At 39.7% G+C, this 27,730-nt stretch overlaps 1 pseudogene; it reads left to right on the top strand.

Moving 5' to 3' along the window:
* Positions 1-17,442: 17,442 nt before the first annotated feature.
* On the top strand, positions 17,443-18,286 carry LOC110206906 (small ribosomal subunit protein eS1 pseudogene; annotated as a pseudogene).
* The last annotated feature ends 9,444 nt before the right edge of the window (positions 18,287-27,730 follow it).

Raw genomic sequence — 27,730 nt, 5'->3', positions numbered from 1 at the left:
TCTCTCTTTTAAGGTGTTCTCCATTAGAATGTAAACTCCTTGAGGATAAAGACTTTTGCTTGCTTGAATTAAATGTTCTGTCTGTCTGTCTGTCTATCTATCTATCTATGTATCCATCCATTTATACTCAATCTATCAGAGGCCAAATGGAAGCTTGAGTAATTGAGGAAGGAAGGATCTCATCCAACTGTAGGTGATCATGGGGGGCCATCTCTAGTCATCCTGATCTATATCTTGCCACTGGACTCAGATGGCTCCAGGGGAGGAAGTGAGGCCTGTGACCTTGCATAGCCCTTCCTTATTTAAATCCAATTTACTTGCAAGTCATGGTATCATCATCTTCCTGATGTCATGGTCCTTCACGGGGATCATGGAAGGTTACATAGAGGAAGAAGTACTTGAACTAGGCCTTAAAGGAAGGGAGGTAGCTGTGTGACCCTGGGCAAGTCACTTAACCCCAATTGCCTAAAAAAAAAAGGGGGGGAGGGATTTCAATAGATGGAGATATAGAAATGCTTTCAATAGTCAGAGTTTTTCCCCCCCATTTTTTGCTCAGTTCCCCAGTCTATTACTTGACTTTTAATTCTTTGTTAAAGTAGGCCTCTGCTTCCAGGGTAGAGGGCTCACTGTCCCAAGCCTCAGGGGTTTTGTGCAGCTATTTTCAGAGATACTTCTAGGGACCTGTAAATGATCGATTCTTCCAAGATGGTATGATTTAAGAAGAGGTGTTTACTCCTCTCCTGGCCTGCACTCTGATCTGTGAGGGACCACAAGCACTCTTTTCTGCCCTGAACTGTGAGAAGGGTTCCCCCTCCACTGTGGCTGTAAGCTCTGCTATGCTAGTGCTCCTCCTTGCCCTGGGACTGCCACCAAGGACTGTGACCCAGATCCAAGTATGGGCAAAGCAACAGAATCCTGCCTCAGCGCCAGCAAAGAGGGCCCTGTAATCTCCTTCTGACCAGTTGTTCAACCCCTTTACTGTCTGTGGACTGAGAGCTCTGAAAGCAGCTTCTGCTGCCACTGATTCAATCGCCCAAGGCCTGCTCCAGGTTTGCTGGGGCCTGGTCTGCGCCGGCACAGCCTGCCCTGGACTGTGCTCCTCTCTCACCCAGGTGCAACAGACTTTTCCTTCCAAGTTGTCTTTGGCTGGGAATTTGTTCCACTCCATCTTTTTGTGGGTTCTGCTGCTCTAGAATTTGTTTAGAGTCACTTTTTAAAGGTATTTGGAGGAGTTTGGGGGAGAGCTCAGGCAAGTCCCTACCTTTACTCAGTCAAATTGGCTTTGCTCTCCCAAAGAGCCACTATCCTAGTTCAGACTCTCATTACATCTTACCTGGACTATTACAGTGGCTTCCTAATTGGTTTCCCTTTCTCTTCCAGCCTTTCCCCTCTCCAATCCTTCTTCCACATTGATGCCAAAATGGTATTCTAAAGCATAGGTCACTCCTCAAGAAGCTTCTGTGGCTCTATATTGCCCTACAAGATGAAATAAAAATTCCAACCTGCCTTTCCAGACTGATTTTCTTATTACTGCCCCTCATAAATTCTATGTTCCATTCAATCTGGCCCATTTGCTGTTTCTCATACATGATATTTATCTCCTGAAGCTGTGCTTTTGCACTATTTCCCATGCAAACAATCTTCTTAATTCTTTTAAGGGAAAAGAATGGAACCTACAAGCTATGGACCAGCAAATTTAACTGGGGGTACTAGGAAAATTCTAGAAGATTCTTTGCTTATGTTTAATTTGTGTTTTTTTGTGTGAGACAACTGGGGTTTAGTAACTTGCCCAGGGTCACACAGCTAGGAGGTCTCTTGTGTCTGAGGCCAGATTTGAACTCAGGTCCTCCTGACTCCAAAGTCGGAGCACCATTCACTTCACCACCTAACTGCCCCCAATTTGTGCTTTCTTTGGCTTTCTTCAGTGCTAGGGTGATAGTGGGGATTAGCAGATTAGTGATAGATATGATTAAAAGAAAATAAATAAAGTATATTTTTTAAAATGTAGAAAAGAAGTAAACAAGTAAGTGCAGAAGGACACACACACACATCGAGTAATTGTTACTATTCTCTTAGATTACATACTTGTGTGTATGCATATACATACACATGTATTTTGTACATAGATATGCATATATATGTGTATATTTATATGGCATCCCAAAAGTCTTAATGCAGTTTAAAGCTAAAAGTTAAGGCTTAAAACTGTGCTAAGACTTTTGGGACACCCTGTATATGTATGTATGTACTGGAGGGTGGGCATTTCATCCTCTATGGCTCCCCACCCTGCAGCTGAAGTAATCACAGAAATGTGACGAAAGCAGAGATAACCAGATATTGATACAACAACAGAGGAATAAGAGTAGTTAGCATTTTTATAGCTCTCCCTAAGGTTTGCAAAGTGCTTTATAAATATTATCTCATTTTATCCTCATAACAACCTGGGGAGTCTCCCTTTTACAGAAACTGAGGCAGATGGAAGTTCACTTCTCCAGGGTGGTACAGCTGATAAGTGCCTCAGGTGAGATTTGAACTCAGGCCTTTCTGACTACAGGTCTAATGTTGTACCAGTTAGCTGCTTCTGTGCAAAAATATGTCTAAGACTTAGTTTGGCATAGTGCCTGGCAAATAAGTGCTTAATAAATGCTCTATTTATCCGTCTACCTATAGCATACCCTAATGATGGGGTTGGGATCTGAGCCCCAGAAAGTAAAAACCCTGGACTTTCCCACATGGCCAAATCTCTGGTGTTTGCCTGAGGCTATAACCCCATCAACTGGCCTTTCATGGTGGCTACACCCAATCTCTCCTGCACTGTCTTACCTCCCTGTGGCCCCTGGCCATTTCCCCCACCCTTAATCCTAGCTAGGCTCCATTCTCCCTTGGCCACAAGGTCCAGGTCCCAGGAGTTCTGTTCACTCCAGTTTACTGGCCACTCCTATGTCCCTCCCACAGTCTTTCTTTATATAAGGTCCACTTGTCTGCATTAAGATGCTGGGATTCCTAAAATCTAGACTGCTTAGATTGTTAAAATCTAGCCATGGATCAGATTCTTATAATCTAGCCACTGCTTGGATTCTTAATATCTAGCCAATAGCTTACTAATATTCAACTTTTGGCTGGGAAAAGATTGTTCATGCTCTAAGAGGTCTGTAAGCCTGACAAGACCTGGAAACAGTCCAACTGGACTGGAGAGAGTCCATCTCTCGATGGTGTTGCTTTGTGGAAATGACCCCTGAACCTTTACCAGAGGACAGTAGGGGAGGGAGGGAATTTTCTCCCTTTCTTTCTATCAGTCATGCCTTCTTACAGGTAGGAGAAGCCGTATCTAGCAACCAACAGTTCAGAGACTTGAACGGTTTGAGAGAACCAAGGCTGAGTTAAGATGCATTTATCAGGGAGCAGAAACACCCAGACTCTGTTTGGAGACACCAATACCAAGAAGAACAACACTTCTAGCAGGAAGTAACTTTGATAAACATCAATTTGTGGAAGCACAGTCAACTACGGATATAAGACAGAACTAATTCTGAGAATGGAAGGCTGAAGTATGATAAGAAGCAGGAGCAGCTGGGTGACCTTTCTAGCACATATGCTGTCCCAGGGGACGAGCAGCCTTAAGACACCAGGAGAAGAGAAAGGGCTTTGGGGTCCTGTGGTACCGTATAACTGAGATGCCTTGATCGCATATTTTCCCCGTGTCTGCCTAAATATTAATGTACTGTTTGTGCCTGTTCTTCCTATGCATACCACATATATTTGTAGGAGAATGTCCCCTAGCTTATAGGGGAGAATATTTTGTAGCCACTGTTGTTATTATACCATCTTAGTAAATACCTTTGCTTTGAGTTAATTGTACCTAATGACTGACAGATTTGAGAGACATGATGAATTAGATAGATAAAACATTTATTCAGCATTTACAATATGCCAAACACTGTGCTAAGTTCCAAGCACACAAATACAATAAGACAGTTTCCACCCTCAGAGAGCTATATTTTAGTGGCAGAAGGGAGCATATGGAGGGGAACTGGAAGAAAGGGTACTGGAGTGGGGAAAAAGGTACCCATACTGGGTGACTTGTGAGAAGGTGAAGGTGAAGGTGAAGAAGTTCAGAAGGAAGCCAAGCTAGGACAGAAGGATGAGGGCCCCTCCATGAAATGATCTGGGCTAGGGAGTCACCGATCGAGAGAGTAGGCCTCAAGGCTGAAGTTTTAAAGCGTTAAAAGTATGCACCTGCTCAACACCTCTGAAACTCATGGGAGTAGCCATTACCTGGGGATCCAACCTAAAAGTCTGTGAGTGCTGAGTTGAAGGAGTAGCTCAAAGGTGATGCTATACATGCAGACTTCTTGAAAAACAAATTTTATATAGCAGGAGCTCACAGTTTCTTATGCGACTTTCCTATTTAGATTTATACCCTACCATCTTGGGGTGAAAGTAGTATTGGTGCTACTTTTTCACCCCTTGCTCTGAGCATAGTTTTCAAATAAATAGGACCACTGATCTTGCAAAGTGTAAGTCATTTGGCTGCCCTACATATCAACTCATCATCTCAATGAATCCTTATATGGTTTCTTCCCTGGCCACTCCCCTATTTGTGCTGCCTTCCCCTATTACAATGTAAACTTCTTGAGGAAATGGACCATCTTACTTTTGAATTTGTATTCTCAGAACTTAGTGCAGTAACTGGCACATAGTAAATGTATAACTTGTTTTTTCATTTGTTTATTCATGTGTGAGGTCAGTCTGGTCCCTGGGAACCTTGACCTCCAGATATTTATTAAATCAGATCCCAAGTCCAAACTCTCCACTATGTCTAGCTCCAATGTGTTTGGAAAGTAAAGACTTATACCACTGGTACCCTCCATTATAAGAGAACCCCAGAAGCTTGAGTCCCCAATCAACCAGTGCTTTGAATTCTAGTTCCCCTATTCCTTGTAATACAAATTATTATCTCCCAAGGCAGAAACATCCTTCCCCTGCTACTCCTTCCAATGCTCTCATCCCATCTGGCTCATCTCTCTCCTTCCATCCCTGGGCCCTTTCCATCTCTGACCTCCCTTTCTTCTGTAGCCCCTACTCTGTCATTTACAAATTTCCCATCATCCTAGATCCTTTCTCTTCTTTTCATTTCTCCAATTAACGATTATTTATTTTCTCTCTCTTCTACCACACTCCTCCACTTAAAACAAAACTCCTAAAGAAAAATCAAAACCCTATGACTAATATGGAAAGCCAAGCAAAAGAAATTCCCACATTATTCATATCTAGAAATGTATGCTTATTTTGTCTTTTGAACTCACCACCTGGATTGAGGAGATGGTTAGCAACTCATTCTTCTATAAGCAGTTTTAGTCACTGTATTGATCAGAGTTTAGTCTTTCAACATTGTTTGTCTTCACATTATTTTGTAATTCTATAATTGGTTGGGACTTTAGATATGATATAGCTATAGATCATAGGAATGGATGAATGAAAAAGCATTTATTAAGAACTTGCTGTATGTAAAACACTAAGTGCTGGGTATGTTGTTCAGTTGTGTCCAACTCTTTGGAATTTTCTTGGCAAAGATACTAGAATGGTTTGCTATTTCCTTCTCCGCTCATTTTACAGATGAGGAAACCGAGGCAAAAGGGTTAAGTGACTTGTCCAGGGTCACACATCTAATAAATGCCTGAGGCTGGGTTTGAGCTCTGGTCTTCCTGACTCCAGGCCCTGAGCTCTATCCACTGCACCACCTAGCTGCCCAAATGCTGGTTATACAAATTTAAAAATCAGAGACAGTCCCTGCTCTCAAGGTGTTTGCATTCTAATGGAGGAGAAGACACATTTAAGAGGTTTCAGCTGCAAGTCAGATGGAAAGGGCTTCTGGTATTCAGGGTACAATGTGCCCTAAAAGCAAATGGTAATGCTTCTTCTTTAATGTCATTTCACTGATAGAACCATATCCATTTCTAATGTTGAACTATTTAAGGATACCAACAACTTTAGTGATGAAAACTTCCTCTTCTGGGAGTTGAATAGCTATAGTGTGGATGGTGGGTCCCTTCTCCACTGGGGTTGCTTCCCTGGGAAATGGCTTTGAGGCTTAGTTGGAAATAGGAATGGTCTTCTGTTGGGAACATGGCACATTGCTATTCCCAGAGTTCGTAGTCTGAGGGCTCTTTCCATCAGGATTTCAGGGGAGGTGATAGTCGAGGCAGTAGCAGTGGTATGACTTGCTTTGGGCATCTGCAGCCTCCTGTCTCTCCCTCAGAGTGCCTTGACCCTTTAACTCGGCAGGCTAAGATCACTGAATGGCAGAGCTAAGTGAAAAAAGCCTTGATGACTTCTTTTTTTTATGGATTGAAACAAGCATTTATTAGGCCAGGTGCTGTGCTTTATTATGTCATTTGATCTTCACAACAACCCAGGGAGGGAGGTGCTGTTATCAATCCATTTTATAGTTGAGGAAACTAAGGCAGACAGAGGTTGAGTGACTTAAGAGGACAAGACAGTAAACTCCAAGTCAGATTTGAACTCAGGTCTTCCTGACTCTAGGCTCAGTGCTCTGTCTCCTGAACCACCTAGCTGCCTTATGGAGGTGCTTTAAGTCCCTTGCTAAGATTCAGGAATCAGTAGAAACTTAACATGACATTCCCATTTTGTTTTGTTTTGGTTGGGATCTTAGCTTTTTTATTAAGTTCAAATTTATTTTTTCTAATTTATTCTATTTCTAAATCTCTAATTTATTTCTAATTACAAGTATTTCTGTAATACAATAAAAAGATGATTGTACATGGAACCCAAATTCACCATGTTCAACTTGTTATTCCTTTTTATATACACATCAAAGTTATCTTATAAATCTCCTGCCTCTCTGCCCCACCCCCATTTTTTTTTTCATCAATTGGGGAATGGCTGAACAAATCGTGGCATATTATTGTGATGGAATACTACTGTGCTGTAAGAAATGAGGAGCTCAATAATCTTAGAAAAACATGGAAAGACTTGCATGAAATAATGAAGAGCAAAATGAGCAGAACCAAGTGGATGTTGTATACAGTAACAGCAATGTTGTTTCAAGAACAAATTTAAGCAAATATGTTATTTTGACTATTTTAAATACCCAAATTAACTATAAAGGGCATATGAAGAAAGATGCTATATGCATCCAGAGAAAAAACTGATAAATAGAAGCATATATAGAATAATTTTGCATATACATATACGTATACATACACATATATACCTATTTGTGTCTAATGATAGCCATCTCTGGGGGTGGAGGGAAAAAAAGGGGACCTTAGCTTTCTTTGGCCTAAGGAAACCTCCCAGCATGGAAGTTCCTTCCACCAATACCTATCAATAAATCCAAACTCATTGTCTTAGAGTTGCCTGGGGCACAGTTAATGATTTGCTCATGATCATACAGCTAATATATGTCAGAGACAGGACTTTCAATCTCCAAGCCAGCCCTTTATTCACTCCTCTGCCCTGCCACTCATTCCTGGATTAGGATCCTGAATGAAGTTTGGTGATTCCTGCATCTGGTCTATCCCAATCCATCCTTGGCGATTCTTCTTAATTTCAATTTCAATGGTATCTTTAACTTTGTCTCCAAATTCTGAGTATATACTGGGAACTTGCACGTTGACTACAGTAGTCACTTCTGATTTATTTTTTCATAGGGAACGAATCCCAAGAAGGAAAAAGAAGTGAATAGAATTATTGAATGTTTATTGTGTACCGAGTATAAGGGGTAGAAATAGAAAAGTGAAAACCTCTGCTCTCAAAAAGCCTTCATTCCAAAGGGAAGTTACAGTCTAGTAGATTGAGCATTGGCAGTTGAAGTGAGGAAGACTTGGGTTTAAAATCTGAGACAGACCTTTACTAGCTGTGTGACCCTGGGCAAGTCCCTTAACTTCTCTATGTCCTAGGAAATCAGAGCAGGTGAAGGTCAGCATTGGTAGGAGCAGCTCCTTACTGGGATTCCCACATCAGTGGAATTACAGGTACCGTCAAAAAACAAGCAAACATGTGCTTGTAGGTTTATTGATCTAGAACTGGAGGGGACCTCAGAGGCCATTTAGTCCAATATTTTCATCTTACAGATGAGGAAACTGAGGCCCAAGGATGTTAAGTGCTTCCCTAAGATTACAGAGATAGTGTCAATATTTGTCAAGAGGGAGGTGTGGGGAGAAGAGTTGTTGAGAGGTGATGACAGTGTATTGGTTAAAAATTATTAATTTTATTTATTAATATTTCAATTTACATTTAATAACATTATTTTAACATGTGCCTGGAACTTCATACCACTCCTTGATCCAGGTAGCTGGTGTTGGGTTGATCCATTTTCCATTTCTGCTTTGGTATGAGGTAAGAGGGCAAGTGAGGCCTTTGAATTCACCAACACAAGAAGCCTTTTTTTGTGCAAAATCCCAGAAACAACTGCAGCTAAAAAAGACAGTGAGAGTTTAACTCCCAAGCCTTTAATCCCAGACTCTGGAAGTTGTTCCCAAATTAACTTTTCTGTGGTGATCTCTCTGCTATGATGCAGGTTTGAATGGCCTGAAATCACCATGTGTGGCTCCCACTCACTGGCTGTTTCGAGCTCCATTCCTTGACTGGGTGGCTATGGCAGGGGAGGTTGGCAGACCTTTCTCTCTCCAGGCCGAATTCTTGACATAGAAAGTGAATACAAAAAACAGCTTTCATTGGAATGTCACATCAGGCTTCCAGGAAGATGTGTGTTTGTGTGTTGGATGGGGGAGAAGGAAAAGCGGGAGGACACGGAAAGGAAACATTTAAAAATTATTTTTTTCAAGCTGTACATTGAATTCTGATCTCAGGCCAATGCTCAGAGCTGTGTGGGAGGTGACCAAGAACAGTTCTCAGAAGATCACCTTCCGGAGAGGTGACTTCTCTGTTTCTTAGTGGAAAAATGAACAAGATAAACAACAAACACTTGGTCCTTTTAATCCACCAAGCAGGTGTTTCCCCCCAAGGATGATTTCTTTCCTTCCCTTTCCCAGAGTTCCTAATCCATTGCAAATAAACTGGTAGTCAGTACAGAGAAAGTTGCAACCCTAAAATAGATCAAAACCAAGAACTGGCTCCCTTTTTGTGCCGGAGACTTTAACAAAGAAAAATATTTTTCCTTTCCTTTTTTTTTTTTCTTTTGAAGTGGAAGTTAGAATCAAACAAACTGTGATGTGGTTGAAAGAGCATTGGACCAGGAATCAGGAGATTTGGGTTGTAACCTGTTTTGTTTGGGCAAGTTTCTCAAGCTTCCCGGGGCTTGGTTTGCTCATCTGTAAAACGATATGGTTGAATCCAGGGTAAATGTTTAACAACAGGCTTTCCAAAAGAATGTATGGTGGGCACACTTTTAAGTTTAATCTGCATTATTGCCATTTTCTACATTACTTTCTTAAGTCTAGACAATCAACAAAGCAATAAATTAGGAGTTATTTGTAACATTGCGCTATTGCTGAGGTATAAATGTTCACCATGAAAATTTTACAGTGATTCAAGAGCCCCTTTGAGGAGACTCCAACATATTCCTCTTGGATTGATCATTTTGCCAGTTTTCTAAGGTCAGTTCAGGCTCTAAATTCTAAAAAGGAGATGCTTCTTCCTGGCCAGCTTTTCATCACCTCATAACATTTCACCTACCACTACTCCAGGAAGTTAGAGCTTTGGTGGAGAAAATACATGTTAATTCCTTTACTCCTTGACTGAAAAATGAAGGTGGGTCTGTCATGTATCAGTTCAGGGAAAAGAAATGGGCAGCCAACTTCAGTACTCTTGTAAAGAAAGCTAAAGGAAGGACCCCAACACATGGGATGGACTTCTGGGAAGGGTTTTGATGTGAGAACATGCACAAGAAAGTCACAGGATGAGAAGGCATGGATGGGTTACAATCTGCATGGCTCTCCACCAGGAGAAGGTATACCTACATTAATGGGGTCATAGGTCACTTAAAGTAATGAAGTTGTGTGTGGATGTATGTATATATGTGTATGTAGACAGAAAGATAGATAGATGGATACAGAGATGGATGGACAGACAGACAGACAGATAGATAGAAGTAGGTCTACATGTGTAGAGACACACAAGTGACAAACTTGTTGTGTGACTCAAAGGGAGGTAAAAGACATTTCTAGTCTCTTCTCCCCTCAATCTTTCTCCAAGGGAGACTTTCATTTCTACCAGGAGGGGAAAGCAGGAGGTTGGGGCTAGAGGTCACCACTCTGCTGTCCTGAGAGATGGGTATGAGGAGGAGGTGTGACAGCAATCTGTGCTACTTGAAGTATTGTACTACAACTGGGTGGATGTATAAGTTAAGAACTTGGGACTTCCACCAGACAGCATGCCAAGTGTGTATGTAAATCTTCTGACATTGAGTCAATCTTCCTTGCTGTGGCCGTCTGTGGATGACTGGAGGTGAGAACAGATGGCTGATGAAGGATTAAGAGAAGTAATACAAGCCAAGAAGCAGGGTAATGATGCTACTTATCTGAAGTTCCAGGCAGCAGAAGGCACTTTACTTCTGAGACAATGGCAGGAGTTGGAGTCGTGTGGTGGAATGCTGAATCAGAGTAGGACTGATCACACACCAGGAACCAGGAAGCGACTACAATATGCTTAAGAGCTATAAATGCCTTGTATGATGACTTTGGACTTGACTATGGGTCAAGAAAGGACCCCAGGGCTGGCAGAAGATCTGTGACTGAAACAAAAAACTCTTAGGATGCCAGAGTACAGTGTCAAGACCTTCAAGAAGGAGATATAGTTTCATTGAGAAACTGGCATTTAAGGAACTCACAAATTAGTGGGCTGACAGAAAGCTAACAAAGTAATTTAGAGATTGGGCAGCTTGCCATTTTACAAAATAGCCCCAGAGAATAGAGGGCGCTCTAATGGAACTCCTAGGGTGCAAATTCAACCACCAGAGCTTGAAGCATAATGATAGTGAACCCAACATAGTTTCCAGCCAAGGTGTAGACATATAAGTCTACCATGATCCTGATGATTAGTTCATACCAACTACTAGCTCTGGTTTAGGAGCAGAGAGATCAGTGACAGGAGAAACTGGCCTGTTAGACTGGTCACTAGGCTAAGTAAACCTGAAGATACAGTTAAGCATTTCTCTAGGGCATCTAGGTGGCTCAGTGGATAGAGTGCCAGGCCAGAGTCAGGAGGACTTGAGTTCAAATCTGGCCTCAGACACTAGGTGTGTAACCCTGGGCAAGTCACTTAACCCAGTTTGCCTCAGTTTCCTCATCTGTAAAATGAGCCAGAGAAGGAAATGACAAACTACTCCAGTATCTCTGCCAAGAAAACTCCCCAATAAGGTCATGAAGAGTCAAACATGACTGAACAGCTAGGCAATAATGCTCGAAATTGCTCATGTGAAAACAGCCTTGCATGTAATTGCATATGTTTACTTACTACTATACATGTAAATTACTACAGGTTTGAGTATGCTTGTTTATTATTTTACTGTTATGTTTATTGGATTATGTTCATGTTGTAACAATGCCCGTTCATTGTTTTGCACTTATGCTATTGCTTTATTGTTGTTTTTTATACATAGGCCTATTTCTAGTGCTGTTGTTGTAGCTCGCTAGATTTCCTGCTTTTTGATGATTCCTGTGTACCACGGATAGACACGTACTTCCAAAATACGTATGTGTTGTATATCCTGTATGCAGTTAGGCACATTGTCAATGTGCACTTGTTTTATTTCAGTTTCAACAGCACCTGGGACACCAGGGAAATCATCCTTGTTATTTTAAAGTGTTTGTGTTTATATTGTATACTTCCAGTTTTGGATATACCCCTACCTGATCTTTGTAAGGGACTGCAAAGAGTTTCAGTCCATGGGAGGAATATAACCCCTTTCCCGAAGTCCACTGGTACGGGACTCTCTTTATTGGTGGACAACAGACATGTACATACACACACACACACACACACACACACACACACACACACAGCCCCTCCGGGATTTGTAGTTTTTCCCAGGTTGAGGAAAGGGGAAACTAAATAAAATCAGTCTTCAAAGGAGGGAAAAAGGAGGGGGGAAGTTTAGAGGTTTCACAGCCTCAGGAGTACAGACAGCAGCTGATGCCTGCCATACCTACAGTTCCATTCTGCAAGACCATGAGAATGTCCATCTGAATGAACAAGCAAGAAGGTGTATGTTTCATTGTGGGCTCTCACCCCAGGAGCAGAACTGCTATTGGAGAGAAATCAGCCATCTGATAGAGCAACTCCTAGCCTCATTTCTGCCCATGTTTTTTCTTAGGTTTATTCTGTTAAAGAATACATTTGCCAGATTTAGTATTATTTCTCAAAATATCTGTAGTTGACCCTGTCCTCATGTTGCTGGTTGTCCCTTGATTTACAGAATGTGAGATCAGTGGGTGCCAAGAAGGAGGGAGGGATCTTGCTTAATGCTGGGCTAGAGTTCCACTCCCACCTCATTGTTAGAGATTGCTCTTTAACTGGAGGCATAAACAACTACCCTTCATACAGAATCACTATGAATTTGGGCATAAATCTATCTCTTACATGCAAATTAAATTACACTTAAATGTATATTTATACACACATATGTTTGTATAGGTATACAGGTACACATATGCACACATATATGTGTACATATATAGGAGTTTTTCTTGCTTTAGAAAAACTATCACTTCCTTCAGTCTCTGTCAATCCTCCACCTCACTCCTTGCCTTCCATAGAGTGCTCACAATTCCCAGAATGATCTCAGAGTCTAATCACAGAATACTTTAAAGATCCCATATGCTAGTTTCATTTTCATTTTTAGATATTGCAAGAAGATTTTACCACTTGAACACATTACAATGTATTGAATAAAATTTGTCATTTCCCACAGTTACCAACTTAGACTGGAATAAAAATAAACCACCTGTCTTCTCATTTTATTATATGAAACAATTTTTTCGTTATACTGATGGCAAAAAAAAAATTGGTTCAGAAGAAATGAAATTTTGAATGTTGCGCCCAGTATGTAGAAACCGATTTTCAGAGAGACAAGCAACAGCATGCTTTGAAAGAGGACTATTACCATCACTGGGGATGTCAAGTTACCTCTGAATTTCGATAAGTTGGAAACAAACAAACAAAGAACCCTTTGATTATATCTGTGAGACGTTCCTGTTTTGAGAAATTTACTCAGGCTTCTGTGAAGCTGTGGGGCGTGGTATTTATTCCCTTTGGCTCATGTCAGAGATAATAGTCTTAATGATTTTGAATAATCTTAAAGACTGCCTTCATTTGGTCAAAGTATAGGTTTTTCTTGCTCTGTAGTAAGAGATAAATGTACTCAAAAGCAACATGTTTCCTTGTAAAGAATGGATATTTTTTTAAAACCCAAACTTCAATCTCATAGTCAAGAGGGAAAGGAGAAAGTGCTGGGTGAAATGATTTTGTTTTGTTTTGTTTTGTTTGACTGGATGTAATTTCCTGCATGTGGAGAACTCTCTGGTGTGAAAACACCCTCCGCTGACGAGGAGTGGAAATTCATCTCCCGAGTCTCAGTGTTTGCTCAGGCTGCCCCTCCATGCCTGGAATGTTCTCCCTGCTTATTTCTGTCTCTTGGGATCCCAAGCTCTCTTTATAGCTCCCCGAAATGCCATCTTCTGCACAAATACTATCTTGATTCCTCTGATTGTAAGTGCTGAATCCTAACATCATCATTAATTTTCAAAAAATATTGACTTCATATATATTTTGACTCTATCTTTACACATGGTGTTTCTCAGAAAAAAAAATGTGCAGTACTCCCTGTGAGATACACCACACCCCGAAGTGCATTCACAGGTTGGGTGGGTCTCCTGGGAGATGACTACCCCCAGTTTAAGGTGCTCTGTGGTTGTCAGCACTCTTAAAACTGTAGCTTATGAGCTTGCATGGGATTTCTTGTCTCTAGTTAATCAAAAGACACGATTAGCTCAAAACAAAAGCATTCACCCAGGGTAGACTTTCCTACACCGATACACAAAGCGTCAATGAGAAGAATAGATATAAAGAATTCCCAAGTAGAAATGCTTGGGGGGCCAAGGCAGCCTACCCTTTCAGTTGCCTCCTGGCCCCCTGATGTCTTCTTATATTGTTTTCATGGTATTCCTTGTGGGGTGTGGTATCGTCTTATTGTGCCCCCTTTGGTTTGCTCCTGGGCAAAGCACGTGCCTCTAATGATTAGCTGTGGTCTCTACTCACCACAATTTGGGGTTCAGTTGAAATCCAGGTATTGCTACGTACCTAATTCAAGAAGCTACTACTACCCACTCCCTAGAACCAGCAAGATTCTCAGCTCGAGGCTCTGCCATCTCTGAAATGGAATCCCAGCTGGAGATGCTGGACTCTCCTCCCCTTGACTTCTCTTTACTCATTTGGACTCTAAAGCAGGACAGTCTCTGAGGCTTATGTTTCAGCATGCCATTGCTGATCAGTCAGGTGGGAAATCTTCTCCCTGGCTGTACTCTCTAAGAGGTACAAGAGAAAAGTTGAAGAGCTAACTGTCAACACCCGAGTCCTTCCTCTATAGCAGGCTCTCTTCTCAACTGACCTCAAAGCTCAAGCCCTAAAAGGATTGGTTCTTCTGATTTTAAAATCTCCATTCTTCTAGTTTGGCCCTGTCAGTGGGCCCACTGTCTGTACCAATTGTCAGCTATGTTTCCTTACTTTTTTTATGCACGTAGGCCACATAAGATGGAAGGCCTTTAATAAGATGCCCATCTGCCCCGTCCAACCTATAATTTCATCAAGGAGACTGATCTGACTCAATTGGTCAGAGGTCCCCCATCACCCCACTGTTTTTAATGTAAGCTCCTTGTGGGCAGGCCCTGTTTTCATTTTTGTCTTTGTAACTCTAGTACCAAGCACAGTGCCTGGTATGCAGCAGGTGCTTACTAAATATTGCTGCATTTAAATAAGATCTCTGTATCTTAGATAGTTAACTACCTTGAACCCTGAGTTATTAAGGGACTTGCCCATGGTCACACATCCAGTATGTGTCACAGACATGACTTGAATCCAGGTTTTCCAAATTGGTTAATTAATAATAACTGAGGAAACAATCTGAACTATGTGATTTATTAACAAAACTAATAAATAATAATACATAATAAAGGTATCAACGGACTCTCCAGTCAGTCCAAAGACCTTGAAAACAGAGTAAAACAGATTTTTATGTATTAATAACAATTAGTCAAATAAAACTAATTAATTATAAGAAAATCAACCAGGATACAAACCAGGACACAAAATTGGGTAATCTGATTTCTAATTGGCAGAAAGATTAGGGGCTTTCCCAGTTGGGGTGGGGGAAAGAGTAAGTTTTGGTGGAATTGGGAGGGAGATGAGTAAGTTTTGGGATCTTTCTTTTCCCAGAATTAAGAGATGCTGATTAATTGTATCCATCTGCATTTATAAAACAATATCATAAGTGACTGTATACCATTTAGTTTCCCATGCATGATTTGCAGAAAAACAAGATGGGAGGAGAATACATGTGGTAACACAAGATGGAGTCAGTGTTCATGAGATAGATTCTAATTGGTTCTCTTGATTCCCACACCAAACCAACTCCATTTTGTAGCTGGCCTTCGCTCCATCTCATCATGACTCCAAGGGAGGCCTTCTATTCACTACTTCTCAAGACTTCTCGGGTGAAATTGATTTAAATTCTAAAACCAACAAATTTTATTTTTATTTTTTATAAAGTAAGAAAAGAAAAAAAAAGCATGTCATGCAAGGAAAAAAAAAACGTATCATAAACTTAAATACTGAAACTTAAATAAAATAAGAAAATCAAAAAAGCATACCGTGTGCATGGCAGAACATAAAAGAGGATGAAAAATATATAGCAATAAATTTTCATTTCAAGAAAGCCTGTATGATAAATACTACATGTTGTGTTGAGAGCTGTTCATCTTTTCTTTGCTTCTTTGTAAATTTAATTTTGTTCTCTGCTGTGCACTTTTTACTTTGTTCTTTTCCCCCCTTCCTCCTGCCCTGCCCACCAAGGCTACAATTAAGTGCAGATATATTTATATATAGATATATATGTGCACATATACATATATACACACATATACACATATAGACATATATTTTCCCTAACAAATTCTACTCCTGATCTTTGTTTTTATATTTATGAGTATCTCTTATTTCCTATCCCTCCTGACTCTTCTACTTCTACCTGATACCTTGCCCTCCTATTAATTAGCCTACCCTCCCTCCCCTATCCTCCCACTCCTATAAATCTAAACACCCTTCTATAATCCTCTACAACCTATTCCCTCACCTTCCCCTCTAGAGATCCCTCCCATATCCTCCCCTCCTCCCTATTCCCTTACCATCTTATTTCTTCTGAATTTAGAAGACTTTTATGTTCTCCTAGATATAAATGTATTGTTCCTTCTTAAACCCATTCCAGATGAAAGTAGGTTACCAGAACTACCAGCCTTCTTTCCCCATCTAATTGTTCTGGGTCCATTCTTCCTCTTACACCTCATTTGTATAAAATAATTACTCTTTTTAGCTGTTCCTAAATGGTTTTACTTTTTAAAGTCATATCATACTCAGATCTACCCCAATCTTTCTTATGATCTATCTAATCATTAATGACATCTTAGACATAGGTTTTACATTTTACTTACAAAAAAAGGTAAATGGTCTGCCCTTATTGAATCCCTTGGAATCATTCTTTGGTATATACCTCTTGGCTCTTATATGTCAAATCTTCTATTAAGTTCAAGTTTTTTTTTTTTAACAAAGTCCTGAAAGTCTGACAGTTGATCAAATGTCCATTTTTTTTTTTCATTCAGGATTATGCTTACCTTTTCTGGGTATGATATTTTTGGCTGGAACCCCTGTTCTTTTGATCTTTGCTATATAGTGTTCCAAGACTTGCAGTCCTTTAGTGTCTCTACTGCTAGGTTTTGTGTGATTCTAATTGTGGCATCATTATATTAAATTTTTTTTTCTTGTTGCTCTTAATTATTTTATCCTTAAGCTGGGGGTTTCAAAATTTGACTATCATAGCCCTATACGTTTTTCTCATAGGATCTCTTTCAAGTTGTGATTGATGGATTTTTTTTCTATTTCTGCTTTTCCCCCTTGCTCTAATGCTTCAGGACAATTTTCTTTAATTATTTTTTGTATTATTGTATCAAGATTCTTTTTTTGATCGTAGCTTTCAGGTAGTCTGATTATTCTTATGTTTTCTCTTATTGATCTGTTCTCCAGATCAGTTGTTTTTCTTATAAGATATTTCACTTTCTCTTCTATTTTTTCATTCTTTATATAGTTTATTTAATTATTTCTTGATCTCTGGAAGGCTTTGCCCTGCCCAATTCTAATTTTCAAGACGTCATTTTCTTCCTTAAGATTCTGGATATCCTTTTGGCTTTCAGAGCGGGATCATGGCGGTAGGCAAGAATAAGCACCTCACCAAAGGTGGCAAAAAAGGAGCCAAGAAGAAAGTGGATGATCCATTTTCAAAGAAGGATTGGTATGATATAGTAGCACCAGCTATGTTCAACATTCAAATATTGGCGAGACACTGGTTACAAGGACCCAAGGAACAAAAATTGCCTCTGATGGTCTCAAGGGTCGAGTTTTTGAAGTGAGTCTTGCTGATCTGCAGAACGATGAGGTTGCTTTTCGTAAATTCAAGTTAATTACTGAAGATGTTCAGGGTAAAAATTGTTTGACTAATTTCCACAGAATGGACCTTACCTGGGACAAGATGTGTTCCATGTCAAAAAGTGGCAGACCATGATTGAAGCCCATGTTGATGTCAAAACTACCAATGGTTACTTGCTCCACCTCTTTGTGTTGGTTTTACCAAAAAGCGCCACAACCAGATCTGTAAGACCTCTTATGCCCAGCATCGACAAGTCCATCAAATTCGTAAGAAAATGATGGAAATCATGACCTGAGAGGTGCAGACAAATGACTTGCAAGAAGTTGTCAATAAACTAATTCCAGACAGCTTTGGAAAAGACATAGAAAAGGCTTGCCAGTCCACTTACCCTCTCCATGATGTATTTGTCTGAAAAGTCAAGGTGCCCAAGAAGCCCAAATTTGAATTGGGAAAGCTAATGGAACTGCATGGTGGAGGTGGTGGCTCTGGAAAACCTTCAGGGGATGAAATGGGCACAAAACTAGAAAGGGTTGATGGCTATGAACCACCAGTTCAAGAATCTGTCTAAGAACTTTTAAAGATTGAAAAATAAAAATTTATCATTGTGATGAAAAAAAAAGATTCTGGATCTCTTTTTCTAATTGGTTGACTTTCCTTTCATAATTTTCTTGTTTTTCTTGGATTGTTCTTTTTTTCTTTCCCCTTAGTTTTTCCTCATTCTCTCTCATTTGATTTTAAAGTCTTTTTTAAGTTCTTCTATAAATTCTTTGTGGGCAGGTGATCATTTGACATTACTCTTTGGGGTAGAAGAGGGTTTCTTTGCTTCAATATCCTCTTCTGAAGATGAACCTGGGTCTTCTCTATTCCCATAATAACTTTCTATGGTTGGATTCTTTCTCCTTTGCCTATGCATTTTTAAAAAAGTAGTAATGGCTTAATTTTTGTAATCACCTTGACTCCTGGGGTATGGGGAATGGTGCCTCTTGCTCCAGATCTTCAGTTCTCCCCTCTAGACTGGAACCAAAGCCAAACCTCCAGACTCCTGTAAATGCCCACAGTCAGGGGCATTCCACCCCGCTGCTTCTGCACTCACCAGGCATGTGCCGGTTCCTTTTCGCGCTTCTGCTCGCCTAACTGGCCTCTAGCCTGGAGGTGTTTACTCTTCATGTGGACCAAACTTCATGCTGGGATTTCTCCTCTGATCTTCTCAGATTATCCCAGGAAGACCTCTGTTGTGCACTTATTCTTATTTATCCCCCCCCTCCCCTGGTACTGTTTTATCTTTTTTTGTGGGGAAAAATCTTGAGAACTTGGAGTTTGCTGACCTACTCTTCCATCTTCCCAAAATCCTCTCTCAACCAGTAAGTTTTAAAGAAGATTTTGAAATAAGATCTTGTCACTGAATATGCGAAATAGACTAACCCACAGTCACATAACTCTAAGAAATTAGCACAAAGGCTATTGCCATCATTCAGTATCATTTCAATTACAGGGAAATATATTTCAGGTGAATAGGGTGACAGTCAAAGCAAAAACCTGAGGAAAGATATAATCTTTCCTTTAGGTTTATTAGTATTTTCTTTATATCAACTAAATGCCTATAATTCCTTATACCAAGTGATGATGTAGAAGAGGTAATATAGACTAGTGGATGGGGAGTAAGCCTCAGAGTCAGGTTCAAGTTCCCTCTGACAGATAGTGGCCATGTAAGTCATTTAACCTTTCAAGACCCCAGAAAGCTCTCCAAGACTATAAATTATGGAGTACATGTTGATCTATTTTGGTAGAAGAATCTCGTTTTTGGGAGCCTTTAGGCTCTATACCAAAGGTTCTGAAATTTATTTGTCCTACAGCTCCCTTAAAAAAATTTTTTTTCTTTAACCCTTTAATGGTTTTTAAAAAATTTGCATAATTTAAAAAATATAAAATATTTTTTAAAAATGATGCAGCTTAAATTTAATAATTTATTGTAAATTTGTGGGTTTTTTCTGCATTGAAATTTTGATGATGTAATATTGCATCACGTAACCATATAGTATCATATTGCAAGCAAGTCATTACATGCACATATTCCTACCAATGCATGCTGGACTTCCTGACAATGCATGACACACTTGCCTGCCAACACTTGCTTGTTAAGACCTGTCAGCAGACTTGACCACTGATTGGTTATAATTTGAATTTTCTGTGTTTATTTGGAAAATAACATAATCACTATGACTTTAACTCTGTTACACAACAGATGAAACGTATGAATGGTTTTTCAAAGTTTTCTTCTCTTCTCTTCTTTCCTTATGCTTCCACCACTGCCTTATTTTTATTCAATACACTTCAATTGCACCCAAGGCTACTACTGCTCCCCTGCCCCCCAGGAGGAGGTATCACTCACTTTGGGAACCTATGCCTTACCTACCCAAAGTGGCTTGGTAGTTGGGAAATATGATTATGAGGAGGGGGCAAGCAGAACAGGAGTCCTCTTGCATATACCTAAGTGACCAAGGAGGGTAAGCAAAGAGAACAAGCCACTGGATTCTTGTGGTACCAACCAATGGCACTATTCATATGTCAATCTATGGGGTGATGGTAGAGGTGAGATATTATATCAAGACCAGATATCATTATTTGGTCTCAATTCTCTAGCTAATCCATGGTATACATGCAATGATAAGATGACTTCTGCTACATACATCACATGGAATTCTCTTTTCTGTATCCCCCCTTCTGTCTTATGGTTATGCTGTACAACTGAGGTATCTCAGAAGAACAGCAAAATCACTTGCTAAGGATTGTTGGATCCTATGGATTTGCTACTAATAAATGGCCCATTTAAGAAAGTGAGCTTCCTGCTCATTGTTTGCTTGGTTCGCAGTCCCTAAGTATTAAAGAACAGTGAACCAATGTGTGTAATTTCCTTTCAACACTATTGGCAATGGGATGCTTGAGAAATGCTTTTTCCCTTCCCTTCCCTTCCCTTCCCTTCCTTCCCTTCCCTTCCCTTCCCTTCCCTTCCCTTCCCTTCCCTTCCTTTCCCTTCCCTTCCCTTCCCTTCCCTTCCCCCTTCCCTTCCCTTCCCTTCCCTTCCCTTCCCTTCCCTTCCCTTCCCTTCCCTTCCCTTCCCTTCCCTTCCCTTCCTTTTCAAGCTATGATGATACATCTTTCTTAGCTGAGTCTCTTGTTCAACCAGTCTTGGTCTCAGGTGCTCAGGAAAAACAGTTGGTGTTCATTCCCAGTATGAGTAGCTAAAAAGTGTTGCAAAAGTTCTAGACACACACTCCCACAACTGGTGAATCAGAAGACTCACCAGAAACAGAAGTCATGGGCAGCCAAGATGGCAAGATGAACAGCAAATGAGAATTTACTGAAAGCCAGATCAATAGGACAATGAAAACGGAAGACATAGGCTTGGAATTTGGGAAACTGACAATCTAATTGGGGAGGCAGAACACACACATGTATACACACAGAGAGAAGCATATGAACGCAGACAAAATCAAATAAGACCAGTTACCAAGTACCTAAGCATTGGCAGACAACGATTGTCTATACAATGATAATAACTTCATGAAAAAGAATAATCTTGAAAGACTTTAGGATTATGATCAGTGTAATGATAAATCACAAGTCCAGAAGACCACAGATGAAACATGCTCCTCATCTCCTGCCAGAGAGGTGATGGACTTAGATTATAGGATGAGATGTACATTTTCAGGCATAGACCACATGGGAATTTGTTTTGCTGGACTACACATGTTTGTGATTTCTTTGGAAAACATGGATTATAAATGCATTTAGAAATATACCTAATTAATATTAAAATAATGATTGTGTGCCAAGTGAATGAAATTTTAGTGAGAAGATCTGGATTGATTGATTTAAATCCTCTGCAACATTAGACAAGTCACGTCATTTTTCTGGCACTCAGTTTTCTTATCTGTAAGAAGGAGTTACAGTATCAGATTTTATGATTTCTAAGGTTCTGTTCAATTCAAAATCTGTGATCCTGAGATGCTACTGGTACTCAAATGTCAAAAGTCACAGAAGAGGGATTGGTTGGGCAGGGTTGGACAAACTAGGGCCTGAAGGCCAAATCCTCCCCTCTGCCTGTTTTTGCATCAATGAGCTAAGAATCATTTTTACATTTTAAAATAAAGTTTTATTGCATTTTAAAATGTAAAAACCATTCTTAGATGGATGCATAGAAAAAGAATCAGTGGGCCAAATGAGCCATAGTTTGCCAACCCTTGGGTTAGAGAGGAGTGAGGATAATCAGGCTGAGTTTACCGGAGTAATTGAGTTTTGAAACATCATTTGAAAATCTTACATTAATATTAGAGCCCTTGTCTATATAGAATAAAACCAGGAATGCATTAATAAATGTTTAACAACTGACTCTCCAGGAAAAAAAATGTATGCATGCCAAACTTTCAAGTTTAATCTACATTGTCGTTTTCTCCATCACTTACTTAAGTCTACCAGGGGTGGGGAACCTTTGGCCTCGAGGCCACATGTGGCCCTCCAGTTCCTCAAATGAGGCCCTTTGACTGCACAATCAGCAAAACAGATCAAATCCTCATTTATAGTGTTTGCCAATTTCTAAGGTATAAATGCTCACACTGAAAAGTTAACTAATTGACTCTTGAGAGCTGGTATGAGCTGACTCTGGCACAAGCCTGAACAAAATCTATATTAATTACTCTAAGGTGGTGAAGTAGTTAAGGGGAGTCCCATATGTACCATGTGTAGCAAAGCACAAGTTTCCCCCCCCATAAGAGGTATTAGGGGCTGCTCCAAATCTGTAGATTATGAACAACCCAAGTGAGTCTGGTCATGCCCAGGTTTGGCTTGTTTTTCCTCAAGTCTAGAGGTATGTATATAAAATTAAAACCCTCTTCTTATAGGTTCTCCTATTTATGGGAATTTGCATGTGCCTAGGATTATGATATTAATGCATCTCTCTTCCATGTAGGACTTCTAAATGGGACCAGTAGCTGTTCTATTCCTCCTGCACCTCAGCCCACACTAAAACAGACATGTCTCCCGTCTTTCTAAATGGATAGAAATCTCTTCCTAGATCTCCCAGACAAAGATTTGGCAGTCTCTGGATTTTCTTTTGTTCATAATCAGACATAGGACATATAGTCCAGTTCTGGGTGTATTTGGGGAATTTGATCAGAAGGCAAATAGTACAAAGGAAATGTGGCTTTAGCCAAATGATTGTGACGGGGCAGGACAGCCCTAAGGTTTTCCCATCTCTTCTTCTTCAAAATGAGCAGGAAGCAGGTAGAAGGGATAGCAAGCATCTCATCATTAATGAATATACAAATCTGCTCCACATCCTGCTAAAGCCCTGGAAGAAAGCAACTGCAGAGCCAGAATGATGTGGCTTGACCCTGCCATTGGTACTGGATAGCATCTCCTCACCTCCATAGCAATGCTATCCCAGTGGGGAGCTCCAGAAGTCAACCCAAACTCAGTTGTAAATGTAAATCAAACTTCCTATCCTATGTGCCTTTAATGATTGAGTTCTGTTGAATCCAACTTTGAATTCACCTCTCCCTTATTTTCCATTCCCATTGCTGAAAAGCTGAGCCTTCATTATTTCATGTCTGGATTATTGGTAGCTTTCTATAATGGTTTTCCTGCCTGCCATCTCTCTCATGTAAGCCTACCTGCACACTTCTACAAGATTAATCTTTTTTTTTTTCTGGCAATTGGGGTTAAGTGACTTGCCCAGGGTCACACAGCTAGTGTCAAGTGTTTGGTTTGAGGCCACATTTGAACTCAGGTCCTCCTGACTTCAGGGCCGGTGCTCTATCCACCGCGCCACCTAGCTGCCCTTGTTAGAGCATAGCTTTCATCTTTTCGCATGCCTGTTCAAAAACATTCAGTGGGGAGTCATTGATGCCAAGAAGTCCATGTCAGCATATCTGTGTATTACCAGCTAAACCCAGCAGCAAGAAATAGAAACAGAAATTCCATTTAAAATAACTACAGATGGTATAAAATACTTGAGAATCTACCTTCTAAGATATACACAGGCAGTAAACACAATTACAAAACACTCTTCACACAAATAAAGGCAGATTAGAGAAATATTAATTGCTCATTGGTAGGCAGAACCAATATAGTAAAAATGACAATGCTACCTAAATTAATTTACTTAGTGCCATACCAATCAAACTGTTAATTATTTTATAGAACTAAAAAGATCATCTGGAGCACCAAAAGGTCAAGAATATCAAAGGAATCAATGTAAAAAATAGAACGAAGAGGGCTTAATAGTACCAGGTCTCAAACTATACTACAAAGCTGTAGTAATCAGAACAATTAGGCACTGGTTAAGAAATAGAGAGGTTGATCTTTGGGATAGATTAAGTACACAATATACAGAAGCAAGATGAGCACAACAACTTAGTGTTTAATAAACCATTGGAAGAAAAACTCATCATTTAATGAAAACTGTTGAGAAAACTGGAAAGCAATTTGGCAGAAATTACACTGTATGCCAATCAATCTGTCAATAAATCTATATTAAGCATGTACCATATGCCAGGCACTGTGCTAAGCACCAGGGATACAAAAAGAGGCAAAAGACAGTTCCTGCTCTCAAGGAGCTTACAATACAATGGGGGAGACAATATGCTTATGAAAATACGCAAAGTAAGCTATATACAGGATAAATAGGAAATAATTAACAGAGGGAGGCACTGGAATTAAGATGGGGATTTCAATCAGCACTTAAAGGAATCCAGGGAAGTAAGTAGTCAGAGAAGAGAGACAGCATTCAGGGCATAGGAGACAGCCAGAAAGAGTTTCCAGAGGTGAGAGATGGAGTGGAATATTTTGTGCAGGGAACATCCAGGAGGCCAGCGTTACTGCATCAAATAGTATATGAGGGAGCAAGGTGTAAGAAGAGTGGAAATGTAGGGGGCAGAGTTAGGTTATGAAGGATTTTGAATGCCAAGATAATCTCAAAATGAGTACATGATTTAAACATAAAAGGTGATATCATAAGTAAATTAGTGGAGGCAAGGAAAAAATTCTGTCAGATCTATGGATAGGGGAAGAGTTCGTGACCAATCAAGAGAAAGGGAGGGAAAGACAGAGAGAGAGAGAGAGAGAGAGAGAGAGAGAGAGAGAGAGAGGTTCACAAGAGGTAAAATGGATAATTTTGATTACATAAAATTAAAAAGATTTTGCATAAAAAAAAACAGTGTACCTAAAATTAGAAGAAAATCGGGGAACTGGGAACACATCTTTGTATCAAGTTTCCTTGATAAAGGTCTCGTTTCTAAAATATATAGGAAGTCAAGTCAAATCTATGAAAATAAGAACCATTCCCCAACTGATAAATGGTCAAAGGACATGAATAGTCAATTTTCAGAGGAAGAAATCAATAGCCACATGAAAAAAATGTTCTAAGTTGCTAATAACTAGAGAAATGCAAATTAAAACAACTCTGTGGTACCCCCTCATACTCATCAGACTGGTTAAGATGACAAAAACAGAAAATGATAAATGCTAGAGGGGATATGGGAGAACAGCCACACAAATGTACTGATGGTGCAACTGTGAACTAATCCTACCATAATGGAAAGCAATTTGGAATTATGTCCAAAAAGACCACCACTGCATCTATACCCTAAAGAGATCAAAGAAAGAGGAAAAGGATCCATATGTACAAACTATTAGTAGCAGCTGTTTTTGTGGCTGCAAAGAAGTGGGAAGTGAGTGGCTACTCATCAATTGGGGAATGGCTGAGCAAGTTATGGTATATGATTGGGACAGAAGACTATTGTACTGTGAGAAATGATGAAAAGAGGATGGTTTGAGAAAACTCTGTGAAGACCTGCATGAACTGATGAAAAGCAAAATGAGCAGAACCAGGAAAGCAATCCACATAGTTACAGCAATATCATAAAGATAATTAGCTCTCAAAGACTTAGGGACTTGGATCAAGATGATGATCCCCCAGTGTAACATAACAACATAAACACGTATGTCCAAACATGTATGTCTCACTCTGTATTTGCAGTCTATCACCTCTCTAATAGGAGATGGGTAATGTGATTCAATTTTGGTTCTTAGGAATCACGGTTTGTCATTGCCTTAGTCAGAAATCTGAAGTCTTTTAAAGTTGTTTTTCTATGAAATACTGTTGTCATTGTTCTCCTAATCCTCTCCCTTCATTCTGTATCAATTCAGAGTTCTTGTTAGTTTCCTTTGAAACTGTCCATTTCATCACTTGTTATGGCACCAATAATATTCCATTAATCTATATACCATAATTTGTTTATCCATTCCTGAATTAGTGGGCATCCCTTTACTTTCTAGTCTTTGGTACTATGAAAAGAGTGCTGTAAATGTCTTTCTACAATAGTGCTCTTTTCCCCTCAGGCTTTGGTTTCTTTGGGTATGAGCCTAATGGTGGTATTGCTGGGTCAAAAGGTAAATATAGTGTAGCAGCTTCTGGGGCACAGTACCAAACTGCCTTCTGCAGATGTTGGACTAATTCACAACTCCCCTAATAATGCATCAGTGTTTGTTTTTCTGAAGCCTCTCCGATATTTGTCATTTTCCTCTTTTGCAATATTTACCAATCTGATGGGTATGAAGTCGAATCTGAGGGTTGCTTCAATTTATGTTTCTCTATTAATGACTTGGAGCATTTTAAAAATATGGTTGTTGATAGCTTGGATTTCTTCCTTTTAAAACTGCCTAGTAAAGTCGTTTTGTCATTTATCTATTGGGGTATGACTCTAGTTTTATAGATTTGAATCAGTTCTTTATATGTCTTGGATAGGAGTCCTTTATCAGAGATACTTGCTGCGAAGATTTTTTTTTTTGCTTTGATTATCTGTTTCCCTTCTAATTTTAACTGTATTTGGTTTTGTTTGCACAAGAATTTTAAAATTTTACAGAGTCAAAGTTGTCCATTTTGGTGAGCCTCTCTTATTTGGTCATGAACTCTTTTCTATCCCTAGATCTGAAAGGTAGTTTCTTCCATGTTCCTTTAATACATTTACAATATTACTTTTAAAGTCTAAGTCATCTGGAATTTAACTTGGTAAGCTATGTGATAGGTTGGTCTAGACCTAATTTCTGCCATATTGCTTTCCAGTTTTCCCAGCAGTTTTTTTTTTCCCCAGACAGATTCCTTACTCCAGTAGCTGGGATCTTGGGTTTATCAAACATTATGCTACTGTTTGTTTTTGCATGTTGTATACCTTATCTGTTCCACCAATATACTTCTCAATTTTTTTGGGGGGGGGGCTAGGCACTGGGATTAAGTAACTTGCCCAGGGTCACACAGCTAGTATTAGGTGTCTGAGGCCAGATTTGAACTCAGGTCCTCCTGAATCCAGGGCCAGTACTCTATCCACTGTGCCACCTACCTGCTCCGTACTTCTCAATTTTTTGAGTAGTACCAAATTGTTTTGATGACTCCTGCTTCCTACAAAAGTTCGGAATCTGGTATTGTTACATTTCTTTTTTTCATTATACCCCCTAAAATTTTTGGTTTGTTCTTCCACATGAATTTTGTTGCTATTTTTCTAACTTTATAAAATAATTCTTTGGTAATTTTATTGGTATATCACTAAATAAATAAATTACTTTATACTGTATGGTCATTTTTTATTATATTAGTACTCCCTTCTTTGAGTACCGAAAGCACTACATAATCTTATGTCACTTAGGTAGCATAGGCTCTGGGCTCAATCTCCCGATCCACACTTAGACTAGCAGGTCAGGTCTGGTCAGGTCGGGTGCCCTCTCTCAGGATTCTAGGGATGATGCTGAGGAATAACAGAGTTTCTCAATAAGTGTCCTCCCGCCCTCCCTGCCCCCCTCCCAACACTTTAACTGGCCGGTTTCAGTATCAATTTGTCCAGCTGATTTCTCCTTAATATCAGTGAACATAAATTAATCACTTAACATCAACCTTTTTATAAAATGTTATTGTAAAGGGATATTTACTGAGAAACTGTAGCAAAGACAAAATTACAAAAAAAAAATTTTCCCCTTCTCCAACCAGGGCACACCATTCCCTATATA

The sequence above is a fragment of the Phascolarctos cinereus genome, unplaced genomic scaffold, assembly GCF_003287225.1.
Source record: "Phascolarctos cinereus isolate Bilbo 61053 unplaced genomic scaffold, phaCin_HiC Scaffold_1;HRSCAF=81, whole genome shotgun sequence".
NCBI lineage: Eukaryota > Metazoa > Chordata > Mammalia > Diprotodontia > Phascolarctidae > Phascolarctos > Phascolarctos cinereus.
The sequence above is the reverse complement of the archived record's forward strand: the minus strand, read 5'-3'. Positions and strand labels throughout refer to the sequence as shown.